Here is an 11,278-nt window from a genome sequence, read left to right as displayed (position 1 = left end):
TCGACATAGACTTAGAGAGAAAGATACTGAAAATCGATATCTAGGATATCCTCTAAATGCTGCAAAATATTTACTGCCATCAAACGTTACAATATAAATTTGCATCAACATTATTTTCAGCAAGATTGCAGTAAGATTCAGAAAATGGTAGGTCCAGCGCTCGGCCGCATACTTGTCCTGTCCGCAGCGCACAGTCTCCAGATAAGTTCAAGCTGTCGTGCTGGGTCCCCATTCTCTCCTTGCAGTGGCGCTTGGTCAAAACAGTGTCTCAATCTCAGCAAGCACAAAATAATGTCTGAAAAAATATGTTTTGCATACATCAACAGAATTGAGAGCTTTTGTGTTGTGAATCTCAGGATCAGTTATTGATCTTCATCATTCAAACCCACGGATTATTTAATTTCTCTTCGGTATCCCGTGTTGGCTAGCTTACCAAAGTGTAGGGGTCGCACCCTGCAGGGATAAAATTAATTTGAGGGATCAATAATTTATCTTCAAATTTTAAAGTGCCCACATTGGATATCGATATAACGTAAAACTAACTACAATGACTGTATCGGAAAATTTTCAGCTATATATTTATCTCTCATTCCGTCAAGAATAACGTAAACCCCCTTACATGCTTAACTTTTTTAAAAAGTATAAGCTCTCAAAAAAGTACGAAAAATGTACATTTAAATTGTTCTCACTTACTGGACTTACTCCACACAAAATTTCCTACCACAGTAAACATTAGTAAACATATTTGGTTACAGCAGTTTCTATCGGATTACCTTATTTCCTACCACAGTAAACATTAGTAAACATATTTGGTTACAGCAGTTTCTATCGGATTACCTTATTTCCTACCACAGTAAACATTAGTAAACATATTTGGTTACAGCAGTTTCTATCGGATTATCTTATTTCCTACCCCAGTAAACATTAGTAAACATATTTGGTGACAGTAGTTTCTATCGGATTACCTTATTTCTGTATATTCCAAGAAGAAGACAATCTTAAATTTGAATTTTTAATATTTCCGCAGTAGGTTTATTTATTTATCTAGAGTAGACCTCAAGGAATAAAGTCAGATTTTGTCTGAGGAAGTTGTAAAAAATGAGTTAGAATTTGTTCAAACAATCGGCCATTGATGATTAGTTTGGACACTCCCTTCTTTGTCCTCACGCTTACAGTAATTTATTACCCAGTTCAATTTTGAAATGATATCTTTTAAAACACTTTTTCTTGATGGTCCGGACATTTACTTTTCTTGATGGTCCGGACATTTACTTTTCTTGATGGTCCGGACATTTACTTTTCTTGATGGTCCGGACATTTACTTTTCTTGATGGTCCGGACATTTACTTTTCTTGATGGTCCGGACATTTACTTTTCTTTACCAATTTTGGCTTGTTTGCCAATTTAAAAGCTTTTTAAAACTGTTCTAGAAAATTATTCAAAATATTTGATAGAATTCAACTTTTATTGATGTCTCGTGCCCCCTCTTCTTAATAAAAAGAGTACACAAGTTTTGTGTTGAGGGTATATTGTGATTACATTATATTGCGAAGTATTAGGTTGAAAGTGAGGATACTTTAATCTAATACAATTTACACTTTTACAATAATACAATACCACACATAAATTGTATTATTTACACTTTTACAATAATACAATACAACACATAAATTGTATCATTTACACTTTTACTATTATACACACAGATGTTGTATTACAATTCAATTTTTAAGCATGACGTCTCAAATAGCCGCTTAATTTTTTTACCATTTTCAATGAAATCTCAAACAGTTTGCTTACCTGTAACACTTTCTTGCTCTATAGAAACTGCTCACCTCAGAAATGCAGTGGTTTTTATAAGGATAAAAGGTGTTCACCTTCACGGTTCACTAGGAGAACATTTAGTATCGGAGGTCTCAATCATGTTGACCTCCATCGATTTTTCACCTTAATTTATACAGAGGCGCAACAGGGGGGGGCGACCGGGCGCACGCCCTCCCCTAGCACCTGAGAGGGGGGCGCCCACCCCCTGCAGAATGAAAAGAAAGAAAGAATGGCAAAATCTGTATCAAAGGAATAAGAAAACCAATGGAGTTTTGTAGAAATTTTATAATACTATAGTTAGTTTAAAAAAAAAAAAAAATTTTTATCTTTCTCAATTCTCAAGGCTAAAGGCTATTGTAAACATTTAATGTAAAAAAAAATTCTGAAGTCAAACTTTGAATTCTTTTGGTAAAATATTCCAAGTTTGAAAAATGTTTACACTACTCGGTGCAAAGATTTAGGGATTAGAATGTTTGAGTTTGTGACAAAAACTCAGTTCCAAATCTAGAGAAAATTCTGAACCTGGCAAATTTCTAACTGATTATCATATTTGATAACTAACAAGATTTATCTTCTTTGACAGAAATTTTATAAAATCGAAAATGAATTTAGATTATGAATGTTGGTTAGATCAATCATTAATTCAATAACTTCAAGAGAAAAGGTAACGTTATCTGTCCTTTTTCAATGTAGATGATTGAATTTATTATTTACTTATGTATTTTTATGTTGTTTTTTTTTCCAGAAACTATAACTTGCAATTTAATCTGTATTTAAACCAGGTACTTAAAAAATACTCTTTTGCGATTCACACACATATTCAATGAATTGACTCATATCATTCATTTTACAGCTGTAAAAACACAAGAACAAAAAATAGATTTGAATTGAACACAGCCAATTTCCTTTTTTTCGACTTCAAACCCTTAAAAAAGCACCTTTGTTTTTGAAAAATTTTCTAAAAGGGGGGATAACCCCCCCTTAACCCCCCCCCACACAGACCCTTACAAATTAATATATTGCTCCCCCTAGCAAAATTCCTAGTTGCGCCTCTGAATTTATATAATTGCACTAACATAAACAGTAAACAAATATGTATGATGACCCCCAGTTTGACCTCTTTCCAAACATGTTTATTTCATTTCACTTAAAGGGAGTGTTCTCGAAAACAACGATCTTTTTCCGCTAGGTGTCTCTGCCACATGGAATCAATAAGAGCCTCGAGAGTAGAGACACCTGGCGGACAAACTATATAATTGGCATTGTATATAAAACAAATACAAAATATTATGAAATATTAACTGTAGATGAATGTGTCGAAAAATAATCGATAACTATATGTTTTAATATTCAAAGGATTTGTTTTATATTAAATGGATTTTTTAAAACCTGAGTTGTATGTTGCAACTTTCTCAATTTGTATGGACACTACGTTCTTCGGCACAAGTAGTCCTTAACAATTCTCTCCTCATAGACGCAACAGTTAGAAGTAAGATTAGTAGCAATCAAAAGCGATTATTTTTCGCCGTAAGCCTATACCCTCTCTCATTTTTCGCGAACACTCCCTTTAAGACATTAAACGAGCTTTCTTTTTTACAGACCTTGAATTTTCTTCAGCGGAAATTATTTTTTTTTCCGAATGACAAAATGAAAATGGTGAATATTATCTACTCAGATTATTTATAAATGATACGTGTAATGTAAGCTTTAAAAATGGACTTTAGAAACCTGGAAAATATTATTTTTTAATTTAACATTAAGTTTGAAGACACAGGAATAGTGCAGTCAAATATGCATTTAAGACAAGTATAGCTGGCAGAAATAAAATATTACTTGCATTAAAGGAAGAAAATTCAGGATCTTTGTATTATTTATAAAACCGGAATTGTTTCAACCTGCAGTCTTTAGGAAAATTTAGATAAATAAAAATATTTCAAATAATATAAAGAATACAGTAAAATAACACACTCTGTATCTAGGAAAATGTAAGTGAATGAAAATATTTCAAATAATATTAAGAATACAGTAAAATAACACACTCTGTATCTAGGAAAATGTAAGTGAATGAAAATATTTCAAATATTATCAAGAATACAGTAAAATAACACACTGTGTATCTAGGAAAAGGTAAATAAATGGAAATTTTTCAAATAATATTAAGAATATAGTATAATAACACGCAATTAAACACTTGTCCTAAATGTTTTCAGCACGAAACTCAGGTTGCAAAACTTGTAAGCTTGTATACAAATTGTTTACCATTTAAACCATTTTTTCCGGTTTTTTTTCTCTGATTGAAGTAACAATCAATTATCTAACTTTTTAAAAATAACTTAATTTCTTTTCATTTGAGAAAATATTATTTCCTTGATTAGAAAAGTCGATATTGACGAAGCCATGGGAAAACATTAATTTAGACGATTTAAATATTATTTTTCCTAAAAATAGTTTAAGTTTAAGGTCTAACCTCCTATATGATGCAAATATAAAGAGTAGCGGGTTTTTTATATAAGCCACAATGGTGTCTCATATTTTAAGATTTTTATATATTTTTTTTACAGATTTTAAACTCAGATTTATTATATTCTGTATCTCTGAACTCGATGTCGTTGATATTTGATATTTCAAACTATGAATTCTGTCAGATCAAATAATGTAAATTTGATATATCAAAGGTTGCAAAGGTTGCAAAGATATAAGGATTCGAAAATTTGAGTTTCAAGCGAAAACTTGATTCCTTTACGCGTATGACTTGACTGAGCCGATATAATTAGGATACTTGGATTATGTATCCAAAGTATCCTTTGGAATTAAGGATACTTTGCATAATCCAAGTATCCTTAATTCCAATTTTTCTATTTAAAAATGTATTTAACCCTTATACAAATCTCTCAAAAAAATGTAAACGAATTTGTTGTAAAGCTTTATTATTGAACACATGTAAACTATTTTGTACAATTTAAATAAGGAGACAATAAATATCTAGATCTTAAAAAAGATATAATTGAAATAAGATAATATATTCTTGATTCCGGAAAATGTAATTCTTTTTTTAATACTCTATTCTCAGATGTAAAAAACTAATAATGATATCCAATATGGTATTATTTACAATTATATAAATAAATGGTTATTTTTATCCTAATATAGTTTATTAATTGCTTTATATTGCCAATAATTCTAACAAAAAACTTACACAAGACAGTATGTATAATTGGCTTTATTAAAATTCGGTGATGGTGATGGACCAAACCTCTCTGTGGAGTAAATAAAAGTAGATGTTAGTTCCACATTTTATTGAAAATATATTTCGGTCTGGGTTGACCCTCGTCAGTTATTTTTTCTGTCTCGAAGATTAAAAACAATCAAAATATTGGCTTTACAAGAGATTTTTCTAAATGAATACTCGATTGTTAAAAAGATTTATAATGTAGTTGAAAATAATCACATTGGGGAATTTTTTTTAGTGTTTAAAGAGGGTGCCATTGGTAACCAATTTTAAAACTATAATCCACCAAAAGTTATAATTGTAAAACTATTAGATTGTTTCTCGGTGCAATCTTTTTAATATCTACATTGCATATTTATTTTTTCCAGATTGAGTCTTTCTCACAAGTTCAAATGTTATAATCTTGGCAACCTGATGGTATTAAACCTTTGACATTTGAAACTTATATTATTGCATCTAACAGAAACATCTAAGGTCTGTACCATTGGGTTGCAAAGATATAGGGATTAAAAAACAGTATTCGTGACAAAGAATCAATTCCTTTCTGTCGAATATCACTAAGTGTCATCGTTGTCCGTTAAACCTTCCATGGCAGGGGGGGGCCGTCTTGAGATAAATAAAGCCAACAGTGGGGGGCAGTGGGGAGGCCGTCTTGAGATAAATAAAGCCAACAGTGGGGGGCAGGGGGGGGGCCGTCTTGAGATAAATAAAGCCAACAGTAGGGTCTAATTTCTAATTTCCATATCTTTGCAACCTCATGGTGTAAACCTTTGGTTTATTTAACTGTTTTATAAAACAGAATTTATGGATAGAACCGTAAAAAGGTCCACGACATCGGGTTGCATAGATATATGGATTAGAATATCAGAATTTGTGGCAAAGACACAATTCCTTTATTTCTAAAAATATTATCCCTAAAGTTTAATAATTTTTTTTTTTAAATGCTATGAGTAAGTTGTAAAATTGTTCAGAACATTCTTTAATTTAGTTTTACAATTAATAAACATATTATCTAACTATGTAGTATATAATCTTTAGTCCTGAGTCCAAAACTAAAGAACGAAAAGTTTTGACTTAAATTTTAAGTTCATGGTTAAATGCCACTTCTGACTTAATTAAAACCCGAACTTTAACCGTGAGGTTAAATATTTAAACCTGTGGTTAAATATTTAACTCGCCGAAATCGACGAGTTAAAATTAAACACAGGGTTAAAATCTTGAAATCCCGCAATCCCTATTTGTCTATCATTATTCAGCGGTAAGTGGCATTCAACTAGTTACGATTCATTTAGAAGTTAAAACCTTGATTTAATATATTTCACGTTTTAGATTAAATAATGTTTGAACGTAAACCCAAAATACTGTTATAACTGGAATTTGTTTTCCGTCACGTAAATAATTTAAAATTTAAAAAACAGCTGATTACCGATAGTTACGTAATAATTCTCAGTAAATCCTTTTCTCTTGAATGGTTCAGATTTTTCCCGGGAAATTCAAATTTAAAATTAAGAAAGTTTAATATTTAAGTAGCTACTCATTATTTTACAGAACTTTTAACATCAAAATTAAAATTCGCGCATCCTTTAGTTTTAGACTCTGATATTTGTTTGTTCATTTTGATGTCCGATCATAACTCATGAACCCCTGACTGATTTACCTCAAATTTTGATTGGAGAACTCGTTCGAATCATGGTAATGTTCTTTGCTTGATTTAAACGGGAAAGCTTAGTTTCTAGACATCGCTGGGTTTCCATGCTAGTACAATATAAATGTATATTCAGTACAATAAAAATGTATATTCAGTATTAAAAAATTGAAATTGAACCAGATTAAATCTGAAATTGAACTGGGTTAAATCTGAAATTGAACTGGGTTAAAAATCGAAAATTAAACTGGATTACAAATCTGAAATTTACCCGAATAAAAAATCTTAAATTAAACCGGATCAAAACTCTGAAATTAAACCAGACTAAGAATATGAAACTGAACCGGATTAAAAATCTGAAATTAAACCAAATAAAAAATCTGAAATTAAAACGGATGAAGAATCAAAAAATTAAACCAGATTACAAATCTGAAATTGAACCGGATTAAAAAAGTTTAATTAATTATTATTTGCATAATTGTCGATTAAACCTAGTTCACTAATACCCTGGGTTCAGTTAAGCATGAAAACTTATTAAATAGAGTACTTGGTGAATCCTGATTAACAATATTCATTACAGACACTAGATTCACTTTCAATATTGTTTTCTGGAACTTTCTTAGACTAAAACTCTCAGAATTTTAATATTTCTAACATTTACAACAGTGAGAACCATAAAACTCGTGAAAAGGAAGACGACCTTTTGATTCAAGGTTCTACTTTAAATAGTACAATGAACATGAAACAATGCAATTGTTCAGTGTAAACAGACCAATCTTACTTAAAAAGAACATTGTTCACTTATAAAACTGTTTGCTTTGTAACAACATAAAACATGCTTAATTATTGCTTCAATATCTTCTTCCTATTCCACAGTTTTCTGGTTCTCACTGTAAATAGATTAAAAAGATCGAAAAAAGATTACTGAGCCGACATATAAAATTACGAAATACAAATAAAATAATCATTAGAAAACCATTTTTTTTGGAAACTTCTTAATTTTTATATTCTTGTTTAGCTTTGAATTTAAGTTTAAAGAAATAAAATTACTTCAGATGTAATTTCAAAGTTATCCTCCATTTAGAGAGTGACATGTTGAATTCACAACAGTTTCCGTAATGAATCTGCAAGAGCCATGCTTTCATAAAGGAACCAAAATTAAAAATAAATAAAATTTAAACTAGAAAAATAAGAATTTTTCGATCTTCATTGATTAGACAAAGGTTTGTGGGTCAAAAATGTAGGGTCACCTCACTCTCCCCTAGACAGAAGCCGATTGGTAAAAATGGTCATATTGCCCCTCCAGATAGGATTGAAAATATATAAGAATTCTATTTACCGAAAAATTTACTTTAACTTGATGTGATTTGAAACTAAGTCTCAGTCTCTCAAGCACAGTGTTAAAGGGTTATCCAAGAATATTTTAAGCTTTCAGACTTCATGTCCAGGGTGTCCCACGAAACATGACAGTTGGTAAATAGTTTAGAATGTCTTCTTCCACAATTTGTTAAGTTGTTTAATACCAAAGACAATAATAAAAGTATCATAAAGGAGTCATATTACCATAAAATTAACTTCAAAGTAAAATATATTTGAGCAAAATATTTTTTAAACGAAATAAACTGCAAACAGCCTATAATTTCTAATACAGTGTATGGAAGACGACATTCAAGACTATTTACCAACTGTCATGTTTCGTGGGACACCCTGTATCATATTTTCTTGATGAATAAAGATGGATGGATTCCCACTATGGATATCAGGATAAAGTGTTCAAGTTTAACAATATTCACCAAAAAGCGTCGACATCGTTAAGATGTCGAAGGTCGTGTTCCTAATTACTAAACTGGTAAACTATGTGTATTATTTTAGTTCAGTTTTAGAAAATATAAACAGTAATTTTCTTAGAAATTGTTCTTTTAGAAAGATTATTAATATTTATAATAATTGATAAATCTGCGAAACTCTTGAAGAAGAATGTTGGGTTAATTAAAAATCGATTAATTCATCACTGGAACTACATGTAGAGACAACTATTTTATAATTACATATCAGTCATCATTGACAAATCATCATATAAGAAGAACAATCTATCATAACTTATCAAATAATAAACATTATAAAAACAACAACTATATAGATATTGTATAAGATAAGATAAGACATAGTTTATTGCTAAAAATACACATACAAGTTATAATGTTACAGGCAAAAAATCTTTTTATTGTTTACTATATGTATGTATTATAGTAATTAGTTGGAATTAGCTATTTGATGTTTTGGGTATTATCCCCACCTAAGTAATATAAAAACGTTTATAATATGATGAATATTACTAGGGTTTGAAGTTTACAAGAAGTCTGGGGTTTCTTGTTAAATTTAGATAGACCGAGGTGCATAGGGTTGTTGACCGTTTTAGAAAACTATCGTTAAACGATCGTTTTTTGTTTCGTTTTCAATCGTTTTAAAAAACGATCGTTTCGTTTATGGAAAAAAACGATCGTTTTTAAAAACAACCCACTCGTTTTGAACTTTTAAAAAACGAATAACGATTTTGAAAACGATTGTTGTTTTAAAAACGATTGCTTTTGAAAAGACGATCGTTATTGAAAAAAAAGTTTTATTGACAATTATGTTTACGATTGTAAACAAAGGGTCGTCGTTAACGATCGTTAACGAAGGGTTGTCATTAACAATCGTTAATGGACCGAAGAATTTTATAAAAACGGTCGTTTTTGGAGAAAAAAATTACATGCAACTTTATTGAATGTCGTCTTACATGAGGTTAAAAAGTTGTGGGGGAGCTAAAACTTCTTGATATTATCTTTAAAACTACTCAATGTTAAGTACAGATCCATTCAGGTCGGTTTCCTCTCTTCGTTAACGAAACGAAGATTTTTATAAAAACGACCGTTTTCAAAAGGATCATCAAGATTTATTCCCACAAACTTAAATGATTCATTTTTACAACCAACTACAGTATATTACAAAATACATACAGAAAAAAAAATTGAATTTTAACAATTTGCTTTATAAATTTTAAGATTTTAATTAAATTATTTTACATGTACACTTATACACTTTTAGAGCGTTTTAGAGTGACTTTTTCTAGAACAAATTTTAGCTCATTACTCAGAAAGAGAAATATTATTTTAGTTTGTTGAAGTTATCGAATTATTGTTTTCTCAAATATTAATCTATAATCTAAAAATCTTGTGCTAAATAAACTTAATTTAAACAGATTTTCTTATAGATAAGAACTTTAAAACAGCTGTGTGCAGGGATTAAAGGACGAGACTGTAAAGACGACTTCAAACTCTTCAAACATGACGATCCTGCAAGTTTAAATTCAGTTTTTCTCTTGGAATGTGATCTTTAAATGGCTCGTTTAATGGTTTGGCAAAGAAAGATAGAAGTTTATAGCTGTATATAAGGAAACAAACAATATAAATTCCGTACAGTCGTCTCTGAAGCCTTTGTGGGTAGCTCTGTAGCTTAAGACCTTTCATAAATCATCGTTTCTTGAAAGCAAGCCGGAAACAAAAAGCAACACCGACAAGTTTGTTTTTTATTTGTAAATTTTTTCTTCAAATTTTACAACAATACAAGATTTATTTTGGTTCACACTTCCAAGGAAAGTTATTTCAGAAGTGTACACATCTTTGGTACTGCAGTGTCTTTGGGCGGTGAATTATCAAAATTATCAAAATTTAATTCTTTTAACCTCCTCGGATACTAAACTTACACTGATGCATCTATTCTTGTTTACAAATTCCGCCCAGAGAGAACTGTTTTCAATATGTACGCAGAGTATACGCGACCGCAATTAACTTTCCTTCCATTACACCCTTGCACACTTCAAGGTACTATCTTAGCATTGAGAGAAAAAATATGTAGTCATTTTCATAAAGTTCTAATGTTTTTACTTTCCTATAAGCTCAAATTTTCTTATCTCTATTTCTTTTCAACCTGACTGCGTAAACAGATTTCATAGCTTAAAATAACAAAGATTTACGACATTGGGCTGCAAATATATTGAGATTAGAAAATCACAGTTTTAGGCAAAAGCTTAATTCCTTTACGTTTTAGAATGAAATGTACGACAGGGGGCTTAGTCGGACGTTAAATTTTCCATGTGTTGAACAGTTTATTTATTAACACGGACATTTTCCTTTGCATTTAACTTTAGATTCACATTTTGCTAAACAAGGATTGTTATAATTATTCCCATCTGCTCCACACACGGGTTCCAAGTTCCTTGGACATGGACAGCTCTTTCCTAGATTAATCCATAATTAGTATTCATTTTTACATAATTAATACATAGTAATATATAATTTTTTTTATTCAGGGAGGGAATTGTTCTACATAACCAAGACAAGCGTAGTAACACTCTCTGTAACTAGCTCAACTACGCAAGAGTCACAAAACATAATTTATACAAATAACTACGAGATTAATACTTATACTATACTAGAACTTAAGAGATGAATATTATATTGATCAGAGCTCCGCCCCCCTTGACGTCGGAGGAGGACTTAGATGGTTGGTGGAGTTTTGATTCATATTCGACACTACTA

This window comes from Eurytemora carolleeae, unplaced genomic scaffold (assembly GCF_000591075.1).
Source record: "Eurytemora carolleeae unplaced genomic scaffold, Eaff_2.0 scaffold1472, whole genome shotgun sequence".
In the NCBI taxonomy this organism is placed as follows: Eukaryota; Metazoa; Arthropoda; class Copepoda; order Calanoida; family Temoridae; genus Eurytemora; species Eurytemora carolleeae.
The sequence above is the reverse complement of the archived record's forward strand: the minus strand, read 5'-3'. Positions refer to the sequence as shown.